The 22,019-nt window shown below is 41.4% G+C and overlaps 1 pseudogene; it reads left to right on the top strand.

Annotated features, from left to right (window-relative positions):
• The first annotated feature begins 18,110 nt into the window (after window positions 1-18,110).
• Window positions 18,111-21,710, top strand: LOC139407990 (vitellogenin-like; annotated as a pseudogene).
• Window positions 21,711-22,019: the final 309 nt, after the last annotated feature.

The raw sequence follows: 22,019 nt of genomic DNA, 5'->3' as shown, positions 1-22,019 counted from the left end.
TCTAACCACTAAATAAAAATGTACACAAAGGCTCTTGTACTTTAGAAGTAGAACCCAGTAGAGATAAGTAGGCAGTTGGTGCCTAAATTAATGAAGCAACACAATGCTAAATAAAATATATTGTCTAGGTTTGGATCAGTACATGTATGATCAATTCTAATTTGTTAGAGAATGTGATAAATTAGAATACTAGTAATGTCAAAACCCAACGAGTTTTGGCACTTGAACATGGATCAGCCATTGGTCCAAGCTTGTCCTCAACACTATTGAAGTCCTTGAACAAGTATTTGTAATTCAGATGAACCAACCATGTGTCAACAATGGTCAGCTTGACCTAGAGATAAGACTCTGCCATCTTGTCAGTCAATGACACTGAATATGCAGGCCTACAACAGGTTTGTTGTTCGATCCAGATGTTAAATTCGACTGAAATATTAATGTGTCAATTTAAAAAAAAAATTTGGACAGTGAGACATTTGTTGTTGTTTTTGGCTCTGTACTCCAGCAATTTTGATTTGAAATGATGCTATGACGGAGGTTAAAGTGCAGACTGTCAGCTTTAATCTGAGGGTATTTTCATCCATAATGAGTAAACCGTTTAGAAATTTGAGTAAACCATTTAGAAATTACAGCACTTTTCACATACCACCCCCCAACGCATCAAACTTGACCTTCATTAGTTAGGGTTAGATTTAAAATCTATTTTCTAGAAGAGAAATTGTGGAAATGGGCAGGGTTTAGCCATAATTATGACTTTGTGGCAGCGTTAACTAGTGACGACCAGGGGGAATGATGGCAAATACTTTACTCAGTAAGGTCACTCCCATAGAATTCTATGGTCACTCCAACTAAGGCTAACTATGAATGGCTGATATCCCAGGCTGATATGTGCTGTGTTCGGGACGACTTTACACCAAGAAACACTTACCCTGATGAAACTTCCCAACATAAGGAAATTGAAAGTGGCTTTTACTGCAACCAAGTTACATGTTCCTCAGTACACAAACCCACACACAACAACATAACGAGCCATACCGTGCAGTGCTGGGCCCAGTCAGGTCTTTGACACATTCACTCACTCCCCCTTTGAAAGATCAGCCACAAAATGTTGGCACCGTTATAACAGGTTGTGAACAAGCCCTGGTCTCCAGCATGGGAACAGAAAAGGAATACCTGGTGAGGTAGTCTTAGGTTGGACTACTCCAAATCATCTTGGCTCTGACACACACACCCAAACACAAGCTTTGGAGGTCCATCTCTCCATTTAAATATCTCCCATACCCTACAATAACCTGTGGATCATGAGAGAACCTTCATAAATTAGCAGAATATTAAAAAACAATTTATTGACACCTCATGTAATTCTGTAATACTTTGTTTGAAGTGAGACACCTTCAGTCATTCATAACACATCCATAAATACCCTATCCGTCACACCCTGATCTGTTTCTCCTGTCTTTGTGCTTGTCTCCACCCCCTTCCAGGTGTCACCCATCTTCCCCATTATCCCTGGTGCATTTATACCTGTGTTCTCTGTTTGTCTGTTACCAGTTCGTCTTGTCTCGTCAAGCCTACTAGTGGTTTTCACGTACTCCTGTTTTCACTCTAGTCCCTGTTTTCCCGGTTTTGACCATTCTGACTGCCCTGACCCTGAGCCTGCCTGCCATTCTGTACCTCTCGGACTCTGCTCTGGATTACTGACCTCTGCCTGCCCTGGACCTGTCGTTTGCCTGCCCCCTGTTTTGTAAATAAACATTTGATATTTTGAACTCCATCTGGGTCTTATCCTGAGTCGTGATAGTACAAACTGACCATGACGGACGCAGCAGACTTGGACCAGCTCCACCACGCCGTCTCCTCCCAAGGAGCCACCATTGGAAGGCACGAGGAGTTGCTTCGTGGTCTTATGGAAGGTTTTGCATTGGATACATTGCTGGAGCAATTCCGCGGGTTGTCTGTTAGGCAGCCTACCACGAATGTAACTTCCCAGCCCCTCAGTAACCCGACTGTCAGCAGCGCGTCTCTCCCGGCCACCCCGGCTTCCTGAGAACCCTGCTTACCTCCTCTGGAACGCTTCGCTGGAAAGTCGGGAACCTGTCAGGCGTTTCTCGCTCAGTATTCCCTCATCTTCGAGCTGCAGCCCTCCTCCTTTCCCTCGGACTGCTCGAAGAAAGCGTACCTCACCACGCTGATGTCCGTTGGACATATGCAGTGGATTTCCGTACATTTGTGGCTGAGAGTGCCTGGAACCCGGAATCGCTGTTCGCCACGTTCCTGCATGGATTATCGGAGGACGTTAAAGATAAGCTAGCAGCCCGGGAACTACCAACAGATCTCGACTTGCTCACGGTAACGTAGGAAGGAGAGGTCAGATTTCACCTCGCCTCTGAGGCATCCCGGAAATCTCTGACGTCTCCGTTTCCTAGAGAATCCGAGGTTACCCGAGATTTCCAGAGCGTCTCCGAAGTCTGACGAGTTGCCTCTTCCCGAGCCGATGCAACTAGGTAGAGCTAGGTTGTCTCCAGCCGAATGTTTACGCAGGCTTAAGACGAAGAGTTGCCTGTATTTCGGGACTACTGGTCATTTCGTGTCCTCATGTCCACTAAAAGACCAGGCTCACCAGTAGGGCTGAGTACTCTGGTGGGCCATATGGAGAACTTTCCCGCTCCTCTTACTCGTACCCCTCTCCATGCGATTCTGCTGGGGAACTAGTCGAAATCTCTTCGGGTACTCATCGACTCTGGGGCCGATGAGAGTTTTATGGACGTCACCTTGGCGTCTGAGCTGGGCATCCCCACTCTGCCCCTTTCCATTCCCAAGGACGTTAGAGAGCTGGATGGGCGCTCAGTAGGCAGGGTCTCCCACAATACCACTCCCATCAACCTACGAGTGTCAGGGAATCACGGCAAGGCTATCCAATTCATGCTTATTAAGTCTCCACAGGTTCCCGTGGTATTGGGATTCTCTTGGCTCCAGCGACACAATCCCCCCATCGACTGGACTGCTGGTGCCATCATGGGCTGGAGCCCATTCTGTCATGCCCGCAGCCTGCCCCGCGACGTCGTCCTGTGGGCTTGGAAGTTGCCCTGGACCTCTCCGCCATTCCCACAGAGTACCAGGACCTCCGGGAATTTGTCATTAAGGCTCGGGCCACTTTGCTTCCTGCGCATCGATTTCCTGTGCATTGACTACCGGGACCTCAATAACATTACGGTTAAGAATTGCTACCCGCTACCGCTCATTACCTCAGCCTTCGAGTCGCTCCAGGGGGCTTGCGGAACGCCTACCACCTGGTGCAGATACGGGAACGGGACGAGTGGAAGACTTCAACACGACCAGCAGTCACTACGAATATCTGGTCATGCCATTTGGTCTAACCAACGCTCCTGCTGTGTTCCAGGCCTTGGTTAATGACGTGCTCTGCGACATGTTCAACCGGTTCGTCTTCGTCTACCTCGATGATATCCTTGTTTACTCCTGCTCAGCACAAGAACATGTGATTCACATCCGACAGTGCCTCCTGGAGAACCAGTTTTTTGTGAAAGTGGAAAGTGTGAATTCCATCGCTGCACCATTCCCTTCTTTGGTTACATCATGTACAGATGGATCCCGGAAAGGTGAGAGAGGTGGTGGATTGGCCCCAACCTACGTCCAGAGTGCAGCTGCAATGCTTCCTGGGTTTTGACTATTTTTTTGACGCTTTATCCGGGGCTACAGCACCCTGGCTCCCTGTCTGCACTCACCTTTCCCAAGGTTCCGTTGACATGGTCCCTAGCTGACCAGGCATTCCAGGACCTCAAGCACCGCTTCACTACAGCTCACATATTAGTTCACCCTGACCCGTCCCGTCAGTTTGTGGTGGAGGCCGACGCGTTGGATGTCAGACTGGGTGCTGTCCTGTCCCAGCAGGTCCTGCCCTGGACCTCAAGCTGCACCCCTGTGCCTTCTTCTCCCATCCTGGGGAAATCCGAAACCTGAAAAAACTAAACTGAATTTGGGGGGGGCAAAAGATTTTAAAAAGGTCCTACCAACGTTTTTTTGCTATGCATGATTGCACTTTAGAGTGTATGTCATCCTGCAGCACAGCATTTTGGGGAATGTTGAGGTCAGGTCAGATATTGGCTTTGCACCGAAGTCGGAAAGAGCTTGGGCCATCCTATAAATATTTTAGAGTAATATAATACAATATATACAATTTAGCAGACACTTTTTTCCAAAGTGACTTATAGTCACTTACAGTATGTATGGGTGGTCCCAGGAATATAATCCACTATCAATTTCTTTGTGTGTTTTTTATCCTGTCATTGCAATGCTCTACCAAGATGCATGACAAGGTTATACATGTTTGAACCCTCAATTTAATATGATTTATAAAGCCTTAATCAAGTGGTGCTTATTCCACCCTATAAAACACAAGCTTATGTCACATTTGACATGGGTGGTTATGTCACATACCACATGTATGAACCCTTTATAGAGCATGACATACAGCCCTCTAACCACAGACTCACACATACACACGGACACACACACGGACACACAAACACATGCATATTGACACCACACCCACACATCACTCACACTCTTCCCGTACACTGCTGCTACTCTCTGTTTAATATCTATATTATCTATTATCTATGCATATCTATGTCACTTTACCCCTACCTACATGTACATATTACCTCAATTACCGACTAACCCGTACCCCTGCACATTGACTCGGTACCTCGTTATTATTATTATTTTTATTATGTTACAATATGTCCTTTAGCAAATATTTCTTACTAAGTTTTTTAGATCTCTGCATTGTTGGTTAAGGGCTCAAAAGTAAGCATTTCATGGGAAGGTCTACCTACACCTGTTGTATTCAGCTTATGTCACATACAATTTGATTTGATATTCTGAACACATTCTCTCAATATGTTCAATTGAGTATGTCAACAAAATTCAAAATTTCTCGAACAGTCGCCCAAGCATGAGTTTTCTTTATGTGCGTGATGTCAGAATGCACTCACTTTTCCTAAATGTGATTGTTACGCAACAGGAAAGTTGCCACGCTGCCCTCAAATCAAAGCATGCTGCTTGCTAATTATCTGTTTCAACTGGTCAATTTCAAATGATTTTCTAACAAGTTTATTTTCTAACAACAGTTTGAATTGAGGTGTGTTCCGCCTCCTAATTAATTCCAGATAAGAAGTAGCCCATTTCACTGTTGCAGACAATTTATGTTTGAGGCTTAACTGAGAATGACAAACTTCTCTCTTTGAGGAGAGCCCAAGCACTTCCCTAGTGTTTCCCCAGGTCAAGTATGAAGACATTGCGCATCTCTAGTCAGAACAGGCCTTGCACAAACATTTTCCGCTTTCATTGTTGTTTTCCTTACAAATAATAACATTGGACATTTCTGGGTTCCTATCAAAGTAAATGCCTTATTTGTGTGTTGTTGTTTCTACTGTCATCATAAGGAATTCAGCTGCTGTTATCTTAGCTGCCATGCATCTCTTTTCTAAGCAGTATTACATTCCTCCCTTGTGCTCACTAGAGATGTGATACATTGTAAACAAGTCTAGGAGTTAGGTCGCTAACTTATGTTTCGTTTTTTTTCAGCACAACCTGTTGTTTAGACTGGTTTATGGAATGAGTTTGGCTGTGGATGTGTTCCATGTGATGTTTGGATAATGAAGTTCACATTTGTCTTTTACAGTAAAATAGAGTTGTGAAGATCTTTATTTCCCATCAGTACAAAACATTGTTTAGATGCTTTTCAGACAACAATGCTGTTTAGACGTATTTGTCGCATCATACGTTCTGTTGCTACTGTTACAATCACATATTTGCGGTGGTATGCTGCAGAGACCACTCAGCAATGATCATGAACATGTGATCGTGCGCATCAAAGGTTTAAAACTCATAGTGGCCGTCGACAGCCTTTCTTTAAATTACTTACAGTGACTGCGAACGGTGTTGTTTTTCTAACAATAATATCTGTGTCAAAATGAACTTGCAAACAACCTGTTGCGGTATTTGTGTGTTTGTTGTCATAAGCCAGAAAGCGTAAACAGTGTGTGTTGTCAGTTGACTTTTCAAAGTTCATTACTCAAAATGACAGCGCCGAAGCGGACATGACTTTTCAATGTGAAAGAGGCTGTAACTATGTTGGTTGGTGATACCGATTCGGACACATCCTTGCACTTTGAAAAGCAATGAGGTCGAGTTGAGTGAAATAAGTTAACAGCAGATATATGATATGTGTTTTGTCGTTGTTTGATGCTGTGAAATTTGGAGAATAGCTCTGAGATTAGCACATCCTGTCAAGATCATTTGGTTGGTACAGGCGAGCACTTCAGGAATGGAGCTCAAATTATTGTGCTCTGTCTCATGGAAATAGCTGCAGTGTTTGGCTGTATATAGTCAGCTATAGTTGGTAGTTGGTTGTTTTGTCCTGTTTCTACCGATGTAATTCAAATAGAAAGGTACCAAGCTGTTTTCTATAGCTAGCTAGTTAGTCTGTCAGGCAAGAAAAGTTGTGTGTAGTGGTAAAATTGGGCTGCGCTCACATAGCGTCACAAAGCTCGCCAGCCAGCCATCTAATTAGCCACCGAAATGAAGGTTAGAGTCATTTGGGTTTAGGTTATAATTTGTAATGTATGCTGAGTACGGATATTCGTAGGCTATACATTGCCTTGTTTTCCTATTCTTTGACAGCTTAGCTGTCATGTTAAAATCAAATCAAAAGTTATTTTTCACATGCGCTGAATTACAACAGGTGTAGGTAGACCTTACCATGAAATGCTTACTTAAAAGCCCTTAACCAACAATGTAGTTTTAAGAAAATAGAGTTAAGAAAATATTTACTGAATAAATGAAATAATTTTTTTCTTTAAGTAACAATAAAATAACAAGAACAAGGCTATATACAGTGGGTACCGATACTGTCATTGTGCGGGGGTACAGTTAGTTGAGGTAATTTGTTCATGTAGGTACATGTAGGTCACTACCTATGCATAGACAATAAACAGTGAGTAGCCGCAGTGTAAAAACAAAGGGGGGGGGGGAGAGTGGAGGGAGAGAGGAAGAGGAGAGTGGATTGGAGGGAGAGGGGATTAGTGGGAGAGAGGAAGAGGAGAGTGAAGAGGAGGGAGAGGAGAGTTTTTGGGGGGGATGCTCAACATTTCCATCATAAATCCGTACATTGTGTGCGGGACCCTGCAGGCGCTGGACCCTGAAGGCATTCAAATTGCAGCTTGTGCATTCACTTTGTGATATGGATATAGTGGCATGAAAAGTGGAGCCAAGAGTTTGTCACCAGGGCATGTGGACCGAGTTGGAACTCATAATTTGAAATCAGATGAAGTTTGAAAGGCACAGGAGAGGGTGTGTGGTGTGCATCTGGAGTGAACGCAGGGCAAGGAGTAGGATATGTGTAGAAACCTCCTTTGGGTGTTCTATGTGTTCTGTGCCACTTTGCAGGATGGGGCCGTGCTTCCAAGAAGTCCATGACATGTTGTAGGCCAAATGCAAATACTAAAGTGACTGATTTGTCCTACAAATCTTTTAGGGAAATGGTGTACTTTTAAAAATTATCTTTCAACAGTTGTTCTGTTTTGTATCATCTCTATCTGTCTTTATCTAATACGTGTTGCATTGACTGAATTGTTGCCAAAGTAGGCTACATTCTACAGTTGAAGTCGGAAGTTTACATACACTTAGGTTGGAGTCATTAAAACTTGTTTTTCAACCACGCCACACATTTCTTGTTATCAAACTATAGTTTTGGCAAGTTGGTTAGGACATCTACTTTGTGCATGACACAAGTAATTTTTCCAACAATTGTTGACAGACAGATTATTTCACTGTATCACAATTCCAGTTGGTCAGAAGTTTACACACACTAAGTTGACTGTGCCGTTAAACAGCATGGAAAATTGTAGAATACGATGTCATGGCTTTAGAAGCTTCTGTTAGGCTAATTGACATCGTTTGAGTCAATTGGAGGTGTACCTGTGGATGCATGTCAAGGCATACCTTCAAACTCAGTGGCTCTTTGCTTGACATCATGGATAAATAAAAATAAATCAGCCAAGACCTCAGAAAAAAAACCACCTAAAGGTTACCACATTCATCTGTACAAACAATAGTATGCAAGTATAAACACCATGGGACCATGCAGCCATCATACCGCTCAGGAAGGAGATATGTACTTTGGTGCGAAAAGTGCAAATCAATCTCAGAACAGCAGCAAAGGACATTGTAAAGGTTCTAGAGGAAACAGGTACAAAAGTATCTATATCCACAATAAAACGAGTCGTATATCGACATAACCTGAAAGGCAGCTCAGCAAGGAAGAAGCCACTGCTCCAAAACTGCCATATAAAAGCCAGACTACAGTTTGCAACTGCACAAAGATCGTAATTTTTGGAGAAATGTCTTCTAGCCTGATGAAACAAAAATAGAACTGTTTGGCCATAATGACCATCGTTATGTTTGGAGGAAAAAGGGGGATGCTTGCAAGACGAAGAACACCATCCCAACCGTGAAGCACGGGGGTGGCAGCATCATGTTGTGGGGGTGCATTGCTGCAGGAGGGACTGATGCAATTCACAAAATAGATAGCCTCATTTTTCATGGGGTAGAAAAATGATGTGGATATATTGTAACAACATTGAGACATCAGTCATGAAGTTAAAGCTTGGTCGCAAAAATGGACAATGACCACAAGCATACTTCCAAAGTTGTGGCAAATTGGCTTAAGGACAACAAAGTCAAGGTGTTGGAGTGGCCATCACAAAGCCCTGACCTCAATCCTGTAGAAAATGTGTGGGCAGAACTGAAAAAGCGTGTGCGAGCAAGGAGGCCTACAAACCTGACTCAGTTACACCAGCTCTGTCAGGAGGAAGGGGCCAAATGTCACCCAACTTATTGTGGGAAGCTTGTGGAAGGCTACCCAAAACATTTGACCCAAGTTAAACAATTTAAAGGTCAATGCTACCAAATACTAATTGAGTGTATGTGAACTTCTGACACTCTGGAAATGTGATGTAAGAAATAAAAGCTGAAATAAATAATTCTCTCTCCTATTATTCTGACATTTCACATTCTTAAAATAAAGTGGTGATCCTAACTGACCTTAGACATGGATTTTTTTACTAGGATTAAATGTCAGGAATTGTGAAAAACGGAGTTTGTAAACTTCCGACTTCAACTGTACAGTGGGGCAAAAAAGTATTTAGTCAGCCACCAATTTTGCAAGTTCTCCCACTTAAAAAGATGAGAGAGGCCTGTAATTTTCATTATAGGTACACTTCAACTATGACAGACAAAATGAGAAGAAAAAAATCCAGAAAATCACATTGTAGGATTTTTAATGAATTTATTTGCAAATTATGGTGGAAATTAAGTATTTGGTCAATAACAAAAGTTTATCTCAATACTTTGTTATATACGCTTTGTTGGCAATGACAGAGGTCAAACGTTTTCTGTAAGTCTTCACAAGGTTTTCACACACTATTGCTGGTATTTTGGCCCATTCCTCCATGCAGGTCTCCTCTAGAGCAGTGATGTTTTGGGGCTGTTGATGGGCAACACTGACTTTCAACTCCCTCCAAAGATTTTCTGTGGGATTGAGATCTGGAGACTGGCTAGGCCACTCCAGGACCTTGAAATGCTTCTTACGAAGCCACTCCTTCGTTGCCCGGGGGGGGGGGGGGGGGGGGGGGCGGGTGTTTGAGATCATTTTCATGCTGAAAGACCCAGCCACGTTTAATCTTCAATGCCCTTGCTGATGGAAGGAGGTTTTCACTCAAAATCTCACGATACATGGCCCCATTCATTCTTTCCTTTACACGGATCAGAGAACTGCAGAGATCTACAGCTGAGGTGGGAGACTCTGTCCATAGGACAACAATCAGTCGTATATTGCACAAATCTGGCCTTTATGGAAGAGTGGCAAGAAGAAAGCCATTTCTTAAAGATATCCATAAAAAGTGTTGTTTAAAGTTTGCCACAAGCCACCTGGGAGACACACCAAACGTGGAAGAATGTGCTCTTGTCAGATGAACCAAAATTGAACTTTTTGGCAACAATGCAAAACGTTATGTTTGGCGTAAAAGCAACACAGCTGAACACACCATCCCCACTGTCAAACATGGTGGTGGCAGCATCATGGTTTGGGCCTGCTTTTCTTCCGCAGGGACAGGGAAGATGGTTAAAATTGATGGGAAGATGGATGGAGCCAAATACAGGACCATTCTGGAAGAAAACCTGATGGAGTCTGCAAAAGACCTGAGACTGGGACGGAGATTTGTCTTCCAACAAGACAATGATCCAAAACATAAAGCAAAATCTACAATGGAATGGTTCAAAAATAAACATATCCAGGTGTTAGAATGGCCAAGTCAAAGTCCAGACCTGAATCCAATCGAGAATCTGTGGAAAGAACTGAAAACCTGCTGTTCACAAATGCTCTCCATCCAACCTCACTGAGCTCGAGCTGTTTTGCAAGGAGGAATGGGAAAAAATGTCAGTCTCTCGATGTGCAAAACTGATAGAGACATACCCCAAGCGACTTACAGCTGTAATCGCAGCAAAAGGTGGCGCTACAAAGTATTAACTTAAGGGGGCTGAATAATTTTGCACGCCCAATTTTTCAGTTTTTGATTTGTTAAAAAAGTTTGAAATATCCAATAAATATCGTTCCACTACATGATTGTGTCCCACTTGTTGTTGATTCTTCACAAAAAAATACAGTTTTATATCTTTATGTTTGAAGCCTGAAATGTGGCAAAAGGTCGCAAAGTTCAAGGGGGCCGAATACTTTCGCAAGGCACTGTAGCCTACATATCAATACAACATGCAATAATGACTCTATATAATACTGTATGCTTTCTTGAATTTGTTCTGAATTTGGGGACTGTGAAAAGACCCCAGGTGACATGTCTGGTGGGGTAAGTGTGTGTGTCAGAGTTGTGTGTAAGTTGACTATGCAAACAATTGGGGATTTTTTTTTTTTTGCTACTGCTCCAGTTTCAACTGTTCTGCCTGTAGCTATGGAACCCTGACCTGTTCACCGGACGTGCTACCTGTCCCAGACCTGCTGTTTTCAACTCTCTAGAGACAGCAGGAGCGGTAGAGATACTCTGAATGATCGGCTATGAAAAGCCAACTGACATTTACTCCTGAGGTGCTGACCTGTTGCACCCTCGACAACCACTGTGATTATTATTATTTGACCCTGCTGGTCATCTATGAACATTTGAACATCTTGGCCATGTTCTGTTATAATCTCCACCCCTCATAGCCTGGTTCCTCTCTAGGTTTTTTCCTAGGTTCTGGCCTTTCTAGGGAGGTTTTCCTAGCCACTGTGCTTCTACACCTGCATTGTTTGCTGTTTGGGGTTTAAGGCTGGGTTTCTGTACAGCACTTTGTGACATCAGCTGATGTAAGAAGGGCTTTATAAATAAATTGGATTTGATGACCAAAAGTATGTGGACAACTACTAGTCGAACATCTCATTCCAAAATTAATATGGAGTTGGTCCCCCTTTGGTGCTATAACAGCCTCCACTCTTCTGGGAAGGCTTTCCACTAGATGTTGGAACATTGCTGCAGGGACTTGCTTCCATTTAGCCTCAAGAGCATTAGCGAGGTCGGGCACTGAATGTGGGTGATTAGGCCTGGCACGCTGTCAGCAATCCAATTCACCTCAAATGTGTTTGATGGGGTTGGATCAGGGCTCTGTGCAGGCCAGTCAAGTTCTTCCACACCGATCTTGACAAACCATTTCTGTACGGACCTCGCTTTGTGCAGGGGGGCATTGTTATGCTGAAACAGGTGTTAGGTTCTGAACACACAGAGTAAAACCTCACAGACAACTAGAAAAAGCTGAAAGCAAGTTTATTCACCCACTGTGTCATACAGCTGCAAAGACAATGCATGATTACACAAGCTATACACAAGATATATTTATATCCTCCGACTAGGCGGAGTCAACTCCTTGCACATCTCGACAGCCAATACAGCTCTGTTGCTAGTCAGGAACTTAATTGATTCCTCTCACTGGTGTAGTCATGGCCCTGCCTGACGCTAGAATTTTTGTGTGCTTGGAAGTATATGTGTGTAAAATAGGACAGTTTCTTCTCTCTTCATCTGACCTGACCTCAGACCGAATTCCTCGCTCCTCCCAAATCAGCGACTATCCTACCTTATCAGTGACTGAAAACAGACTGTTGCCCTTTGCCTCCCTCCTTAGGATCCATGATATTTAACAATAACATGTTTTGACAGAATGTTAACTTTCTGCACTCCACCTTGTTTCACTCAGTAACTTTCCATACACGTAGTTCTTTCCACCCTCCATTGACAACAACATATACATTCCTTATACATCTAACATAATCAATAAGTTCTGGTATGGCAACATGAATAGATATGTTGCATTCGGAAAGTATTCAGACACCTTACCTTTTCCACATTCTTTTACGTTAGAGCCTTATTCTTAAATGTATTAAATTGCCCCCCCCCCCCCTCATCAATCTACACATATTAGCTCATAATGACAAAGCAAAAACGGTTTATTTTTTATTTTTGCTAAAAATTAAGTATTTAAAACTGAAATATCGCATTTACATAAGCATTCAGACCCTTTACCCAGTAGTTTATTGAATCACCTTTGGCAGCGATTACAGCCTCAAGTCTTCTTGGGAATGATGCTACAAGCTTGGCACACCTGTATTTGAGGAGTTTTTCCTATTCCTCTCTGCAAATCTTCTCAAGCTCTGTCAGGTTGGATGGCGAGCGTTGCTGCACAGCTATTTTCAGGGCTCTCCAGAGATGTTCAAGTCCGAACACTGGCTGGGCCACTCAAGGACATTTGGAGCCTTTTCCCAAAGCCACTTGCGTTAGAGTGGCTTGAGTGGCTTGGAAGTCCCTGCCACTGAAAAACATCCCCACAGCATGATGCTGACACCACCATGCTTCACCGTAGGGATGTTGCCAGGTTTCCTAAATGACGTAACGCTTGACATTCAGGCCAAAGAGTTCAATCTTGGTTTCATCAGACCAGGGAATCTTGTTTCTCATGGTCTGAGAGTCTTTAGGTGCCTTTTGGCAAACTCCAAGCGGACAAGTGCCTTTTACTGAGGAGTGACTTCTGTCTGGCCACTCTACCATAAAGGCCTGATTGGTGGAGTGCTGCAGAGATGGCTGACCTTCTGAAAGATTCTAATTGTTTTGTCCATTTTAGAATAAGGCTGTAACGTAACAAAATGTGGGAAAAGTCCATGGGTCTGAATACTTTCTGAAGCAACTGTATATTTCAAGCTAGAATCCAACACAGAAAAGAGCCTTCCCAAACTGTTGCCACAAAGTTGAAATCACAGAATGACATTGTACTGTATGCTGTAGCGTTAAGATTTCCCTTCAGTGGAACTAAGAGGCCTAGCCCGAACCATGAAAAACAGCCTTAGACTGTTATTCATCCTCCACCAATCTTTACAGTTGGCACTATGCATTGGGGCAGGTAGCGTTCTCCTGGCATCCGTCAAACCCGGATTTGTGCGTCGGACTACCAGATGGTGAAGCGTGATTCATCACTGCAGAGAACGCGTTTCCACTGCTCCAGAGTCCAATGGCAATCAGCTTATACAACTCTAGCCGATGCTTGGCATTACGCACGGTGATCTTAGGCTTCTGTGGAAACACATTTCATGAAGCTCCTGACAAACAGTTCTTGTGCTGATGTTGCTTCCAGAGGCAGTTTGGAACTTGGTAGTGAGTGCTGCAATCGAGGACAGATGATTTTTATGCTTTATGCTCTTCAGCACTCAGCGTTCCTGTTCTGTGAGCTTGTGTGGCTTACCACTTTGTGGCTGAGTCGTTGTTGCTCCGAGACGTTTCCACTTCACAAGCATTTACAGTTGACCGGGGCAGCTCTAGCACGACAGACATTTGACAAACTGACTTGTTAGAAAGGTGACATCCTATGACGGTGCCACGTTAAAAGGAGAGTTCACATACTTTTGTATATAAAGTGTATATATTAAGCAATGCAACCACTGCTCGAAATGGCAGTTATCATAATCCCCACAACAGCCATGATTCAGAACATCTTAACCTCAGTGATTTACAAACTTGTCCCAGGTTTGGAAAATAAAAAGGTTCAATAGAACACTCAATGTGATATATGTATTTTAATTGGCAAAAGACATGTATAGGCAATAGACCACCGATAAAACATGTAAACATTCCTCCAATTAATAACATTATTCAATTCAATAATATGTAATAATTATTGTTGTTTCAATATATACAATTGTCTTTCTGGATTGCTATCATTTTGGGAACCTAACATTGCACTGGGTACATGTAACACAAATAGTTTAATTCACAGAGCTACATTTTGTCAAACAATTAAACTCATTAACTCAAAATGAATTATCTGATTAATCTAAAATCATAGACAGGCCTTTTTACTGTTAGGCATTTAGGTCCTATAGCGGCCATCAAACAGCCTTTCTTTAAATTACTGTAGTGGCCTCGAACGCTCAAGTTTTTCGACCAATAATATCTGTGTCAATATCGCAAAATTAACTTGCTAACAACTTGTTGTCATATTTATGTGGCGGTTGTCATCAACCGGAAACAGGGTATGCTGTCATTTGACTTAAAAAAGAAAAAGAAAACATTACTCAAAACCACGCCGCCGATGAGGCCACGACTTTTCACTGTGGAAGAGGCTGTATCTATATTGGTTGGTGATACGAATGTGTTCACGTCCTTACACTTTGAAAAGCGATGATGGCGAGGTGAGTGAAATAAGCAAACAGAAGATTAACAGTACCAGTCAAAAGTTTGGACACCTACTCATTCAAGGGTTTTTCTTTATTTTTTACTATTTTCTACATTGTAGAATAACAGTGAAGACATCAAAACTTTTGACTGCTACTGTTTAAATGTAATTTTTAATCAAAATCAAATATCTAAATGATCCTTGGTATGACCATCTTAAAACAATTCCACATTTAGCTTTGTCAAAAATGTTATGTAAGTATGACTGCAGGCCTATGCTACTATCTGGTGGGCCCATTAGAGCTGTAGTAAATATTGTTTACCAATTATAAAGCTAATTTCTTGTAATTTTACCATGTTTATGTGTGTTCATGTGATGAATCTGAGTTACTCAAACATTACAACAAAACAAAAAAAGTTAGCTGACATGGGCTAGTTGATATGGACATTTCTGACCAGTCCTAAAGAGCTCTAAGGTCTGCAATGACTGTCATGACAAGAGAAAAACTGATGGTGCACTACCAAATTTCGAAATTGGACATTTTGAAACTTTCATGAGTAAGTCTGATTGAGTTCTACGTCCCCTCCCTGCAGAGGGTGATTGTCCTATCTTCAGTTGGACTTCTATTGGAGAAGGGCATCTATGCTACTTCTTCAGGGACAACTCTTAGCATTGAATTGACATTAAAAAACCTAGGGAGCTTCCCTAGTAACTCATGGCAGTCTCTCACACCTGTAGCTTAAGTTAGGGTTATGCCTCCCCCTACTGGAGACACTAGTATGGACCAGTGGTTCAGTCAAAATGGTTTTGGTTGTGTTTTGCAGGGAGTCCAGTCAGAAGAGAACAACATGTCCATTTCCCTGGGAAAATGCCGGACTTGGTGGAATCTGTGGTCAGCTCATACTGAGTGTTTCTGGCCAGCTGACCAATGTACTGTTTGAGTTTGGTTCAGTTGTATCTGGTATGGATTTATGGATTTCCATTCAAGTTTTTTGTTAAAAGCTATATTTTGACTATTTATTTATCTTGAAATATCCCTAGCATGTGTGATTGTTTTGCAAAAAATGTGATGTTGTTTATAAATAACATGTTAATAATATTGTTATATGATGGATCCATATACAAAGTCTACTTACAAAGTATCCTAATTTAGATTAGTCTTACAATACAAAGAGTATTCACTGTTAATACAAACTATTATTGCTATTTTAGAGTTTCTTATAATTTTGCATGATATTGTCCACTTTGGATGAAATCCATTCATGTGATTGAACATGTGAACCAAACTGATTTACATAATATAATGCATTGGAATTGTACATTCACAATTAAAATACAGAACAAACCACACTGGTCCCTCATGTGACCTTTACAAGAATGAGCAGTCAATTTGACCATTGAAAACCTTGGATACATTTAAATTACAAGGATGAGTTGACAAAAATGTGTTTGATTGTTGGTCAGGTCAGAACAAAGTGACATATTAGTGACAGGTTGAGACACCCTGTTTATTCACATGAAAGGAGACAGTGTGGGTGTTTACTCAAAATGTTGCAATTTGAAGTTGAATTATGAAGAAAAAATACTTCAACGATAGACTGTATTATAAAGTAATCATAGAAAATGTTGTTTGTATGTGAAAATGTAAAAAAAATATATAACTTCACTCGGCAACTCAGGAACATTCACTGTCTTCTTGGTAACAACTCCAGTCCAAAACTCCACAGTCCAATTACAAGTATACCCATAACATGACACGGCTTGCTTGAAAATATGGAGAGTGGTACTCAGTAATGTGTTGTATTGGATTTGCCCCGAACATAACACTTTGCCACAGTTTTTGCAGTATTACTTTAGTGCATTGTTACAAACTGGGTGGATGTTTTCAAATATTTGTATTCTTTACAGGCATCCTCTATCAATTAGGTTAGTATTGTGAAATAACTACAATGTTGTTGATCCATTCTCAGTTTTCTCCTATCACAGCCATTAAACTCTGTAACTGTTTTAAAGTTACCATTGGGCATCATGGTGAAATCCCGGAGTGGTTTCCTTCCTCTCCGGCAACTGAGTTAGGATGGACACCTGTATCTTTGTAGTGACATAGTATATTGATACACCATCCAAAGTTAAATTAATAACTTCACTGTGCTCAAAGGGATAGTCAATGTCTGCTATATTTTTAGGTGCCCTTAGCGAGGCATTGAAAAACCTCCCTAGTCTTTGTGGTTGAATCTGTTTTTGAAATTCACCGCTCAACTGAGGGACCGTACAGATAATTGTATGTGCGGGGTACAGAGATGAGGTAGTCATTAAAAAATTATGTTTAACACACAAATTAGTGAGTCCATGCAACTTGTTAAGCATATTTTTACAATTTATTTAGGCTTGCCATAACAAAAGGGTGGAATACTTACTGACTCAAGACATTTCAGCTTTTCATTTTTTATTAATTTGTATACATTTCAAAAAATATATAATTCCACTTTGATATTATGGGGTATTGGATGTAGGCCAATGACCCCCAAAAATCACAATTGAATCCATTTAATTCAGGCTGAATTAATTTAATTGAGGCTGTAACATAGAAAACCCCAAGGGGTGTGAATACTTTCTGAAGGCACTGTAGTTTTGCTTGAGAATTGTTCCTGACAACATCATTAGGAAGAAAGAATATACATTTGTAAGGTTATACATTTAGATGTGGGTAATGCTGTTAAGAGCAAGCATTCTGACAATGACAGAATTATAATTATTTTAGATTCATGCAAATATCCTGAAAATGGCTTAACTAACTAACAATTAAAACATAAAAATTGTTATTGTCAACAATTTATTAAGATAGAATGGAAATGCAAAGGTGAACGACACATTTTTTTGTAGGTTGGACATTGATCTTTTCAACACGAAAGGCAGGGTGACATCTGAAAGGCAGATTGACATCTAATCAAATCTCTACAATCTGAGCCAAATAACAACAAATCAACTTGGCCATGCTATCTATTTTTTGTTAATGATATACTTATGAAACAGGCATGGTTAGCAAAAGTTTTGTTTTAAAAGTCTCGGACTGTTGTTCCTAATATTCCACCGGCCATGAGAGTGGTTGTCCTTGCACTGACTCTAGCCCTTGTACATTGCTTTTGAGATCATATAATTTTGCCATTCTGATTCATTTGAAATAGTATGTAGTGAATAATGTCTTTCTTTTTCTTTCCATCGTATAGCGAGTCAATATTTTAACTTTGGTAAGTTATGTTACATTAGGAATTTGTACTTATTATAAGTACAAGGCTCTTCACAAGGCTCTTCACCCAGAGCTCCGTATGATTGCCACCTTTGTGCTTTTCGAAACAAAGCTTCTCATGACTCTGGCAACTACTCTTGCAGATGCAGTAGCAAAGGATGCCAATCTGCAGGTCGCTAGCTTTGTCAACTCTCTCATGAAGGCCATGACCAAGTGCACCGCCCCTGACTTTACCCCAGTGTAAGAGCACTCTTCAATTTCTCAATACATGTCGTCTAGATTTGCATCTGCATTTGAATCCAATTGCATTGTATTTTCCCATTTTAGTGCTGCTGCCCGCAATGTTGCATTCAAGATCCTAAGCCTACAATTTGACTGAGCTTCCGTTTCAGCAAAGCCACCCACCTGGATTATTAGCATTGTAAAAGCCTCATGAACTGAACTCCTACAATCTTAATGGTTTCTCTCTCATATGTTGGCATAATGATTGTTTTCTTTCTTAAGCTTCCCTGATGATGGGTGCTGCTCCCAGTGCTTTCTACATCAATGATGCTGCTACCATTTTCCCGAGAGCCATTGTGGCTAAAGCCCGCACCTACTTTGCTGGAGCAGCTGCTGATGTTCTGGAGGTAAAAACTGTTATTCAAAACCATTTAAAAAGATTACAATTCAGAGGTTCCAAAACCCTCTTTTAACAATCTTTCTCAGATTGGAGTGAGAACCGAGGGAATCCAGGAGGCTCTTATGAAAATTCCCAAGGATCCTAAAAAATCTTGACAGGATCACCAAGATGAAGAGTGTCATTAAGGATGTAAGTACCAAAGATCACTTAATCTCACAAATGTATCTCCAAAGAATCAATGATTAGGTTTTTTAAATGAAGTTGATTAAGTTTATCAGTCAGCTTTGCTCTACTAATCTATCCACAGCTGTCTGACTGGAGGTCCCTGCCTTCAACCGAGCCCTTGGCCTCCGTGTACGTGAAGTTCTTTAGACAGGAAATTGCCTTTGGCAACATCGACAAGGCCATCAACGAACAGGTAATTCATGTATGTAGTATACACCTTTATACTACTTTATGATCAGGAAAGCTGGAAATTCTTAAACCTCTTTCACAGTTGACTTTCACAGTGGTCTTATGTCATCACATCTAGGTAAATGGCTAATGTTTGTTTCTCTACAGCTTGCAACTGGACCTGCTGTTCAGGCAGAGAAACAGTTGTCCATGAGAGCACTGCTGTCTGGGGATGCTTTTTATTATGCTAAGCCCCTGCCGGCTGCCGAGGTGCGTTGCATCTACCCCACCGCTGTTGGGGTGCCCATAGAGCTCAGCTTCTATACTGCTGCCGTAGCAACTGTCAATGGTATGTGCTCACCAACAAGAATGTAATGAATTAGTAATGCTGTTGTTGTTTTAATTCATCTTGGGTTTCATAGTCACATTGGCTATATTCATCCATTCCCATTTTCATAGTGCAAGCCACCATAATCCCAGCTCATGAAGACCAGGCTGCATCACATCCGGCCGTGATTGGGAGTCCCATAGGGCGGCATACAATTGGCCCAGCATCCACCGGGTTTGGCCAGAGTAGGCCGTATTTGTAAATAGGAATTTGTTCTCAACTGACTTGCCTAGTTAAATAAAGGTTCAATATATATATATATATATATATATTTTTTAAAGACAAACATTCAGCTGCAGGCCAAGTTTACACCAAGGTGCATACAATACCAGTCAAAAGTTTGGGCACACTTACTCATTCAAGGGCTTTTCTTTATTTTTACTATTTTCTAGTGAGTACAAATTGGGACCCAAGGCCACAGTAAAGATTATCAAAGTCACCACCATGACTGAAGAGAAAGAAGCTCCAGAGGGAAAAACTGTCCTGTTGAAGCTCAATAAAATCCTTGTACTTGGTCTGAAGTGTGGTAGCAGATCTTCCCCCAGTTCTAGCAGCTCTCGCTCCAGCAGTTGCCATTCCATCAGTTTTCCTCCAAATCCATATCCTCATCTTCTCGTGCCAAGAGTAAGATCATTGATATGAATGCATCTCCAATCAGCAAGAGGTCTAAGACAATCCATAGCAGCAGTAGCGAAAGCAGCAGCAGCAAAAGCAAACTGAGCTCGAGCTCCTCTATGTCCTGTACCTCCAAATACAGCTCTTCCAGCTCCCACATCTGAAGGGTGAGGCAGAACTTTCAAGCAGTTACCTAAATTACTCTATTTTCACTGCTCTTCCTATTACAGGAGGAGGTCATTGACATGAAGTTTTCCAAGAACCACGTCCACCGGGTAATGTTTATATAGTGCACATACAATATGTGCAGCTATTAGTGATGCTTGATGATATTAAACCTGAGTTGGTATACTTATTTTGCTTGCAGCATCCAAACTCTAAAGTAAGAACCTCCAGCAGAATCTACAAATGGGTAAAACTTCTATATCACAACTGGGGCTGTGTATACTTACTCTCCATTGCTGACAATGGGAGTGAGTACAATAATGAACTGTGTCTTTTCAGGCCAAATACCTTGGCAATGCTGTTGCCCCAGCCGTGACCATCCTCATCCATGCAGAAAGAGCTGACAATGACGGGCAGGGATACCAGATTGCTACTTACTTGGACAAAGCTACTTTTAGACTGCAAATCATTCTGTCTAACCTTGCTCCAAATGACAAATGGAGAATTTGTGCTGACAGTGTTCTTCCGAGCAAACACAAAGTTATGGTAAGACTAAAGGCCATGTCTCCAATGCCACTGTACTGTAATGTCGCATTGCTTCATTCTATACTGCTTGAGGTCATAACCAACATAATAAAATAAACACATAATTTTGTATCTGTCTCAGGCTAAGTTTGCCTGGGGTGTAGAGTGCAAGGAATTTGAGACTGAAATCACAGCCGAGACTGGTCTTGTGGGTCTAGACCCTGCATTCCGTGTGTAGCTGACATGGGACAAACTTCCCCATGGCCTGAAGCGCTACATAAAGTATGCTTTTTGTTTACAATTGTCCAAAATACTGTGGAGCATTAAAACATGCTAAGCCATAGCAATGCATTTTCAAACGCTGACTCATCTTTGGCAGACAGTTGAGATGCCTTGTACATTTTCTGAGCTTCATTTGGAATTGCATTCCCTTTTTACAATTGATTACAATTATTCCAGTGATATTGACATGTACCCCAAGGACAATGACGTATTGGTGAAGGTCAATGGATTGGAAGTTCCCATCAACAACCTCCCATACCAGCACGCCACAGGTTTCTTATTATGTCTAATAAAATCAAAACCATCTATTTTCACATTAACTTAGTGTTGGATGTTTTTCAATTCACTTCACAAAAACTCACAATGATTTTCCTCTTCTGGCTTGTAGGTTCCATCCAGATCAGACAGAAATCTCAGGGCCTGTCTCTCTTTGCCCCTAGCCATGGACTCCAGGGGGTTTACTTTGATAAGAACACATGGATGGTGATTATAAGTTTAAACTCATGTGTTCTTCCACTGGATATATTTACAGACACACATACATACACACAAATTGCCAAGAGTGTGCAAAGCTGTCATCAAGGCAAAGGGTGGCTACTTTGAAGAATCTCAAATTTGTAATATATTTTGATTTGTTTAACACTTTTTTGTTACTACATGATTCCATATGTGTTTGTTCATAGTTTTGATGTCTTCACTATTATTCTACAATGTAGAACATAGTACAATTAAAGAAAAACTATTGAATGAGGTATGTCCAAACTTTTGACTGGTAATGTATATATACACTACCATTCAAAAGTTTGGGGTCACTTAGAAATGTCCTTGTTCTTGAAAGAAAAGCAAATGTTTTGTCCATTAAAATAACATCAAATTGATCAGAAATACCAGTCTCAAGGTCATCAGTGAAGAGGCAACTTCAGGATGCTGGCCTTTCATGGAATATCTACGCCTATTCGGGCGGCAGGGTAGCCTAGTGTCTTGCCTAGTTAAATAAA

This window comes from Oncorhynchus clarkii, chromosome 4, assembly GCF_045791955.1.
Source record: "Oncorhynchus clarkii lewisi isolate Uvic-CL-2024 chromosome 4, UVic_Ocla_1.0, whole genome shotgun sequence".
In the NCBI taxonomy this organism is placed as follows: domain Eukaryota; kingdom Metazoa; phylum Chordata; class Actinopteri; order Salmoniformes; family Salmonidae; genus Oncorhynchus; species Oncorhynchus clarkii.
This window is presented reverse-complemented; position numbering and strand designations above follow the sequence as displayed.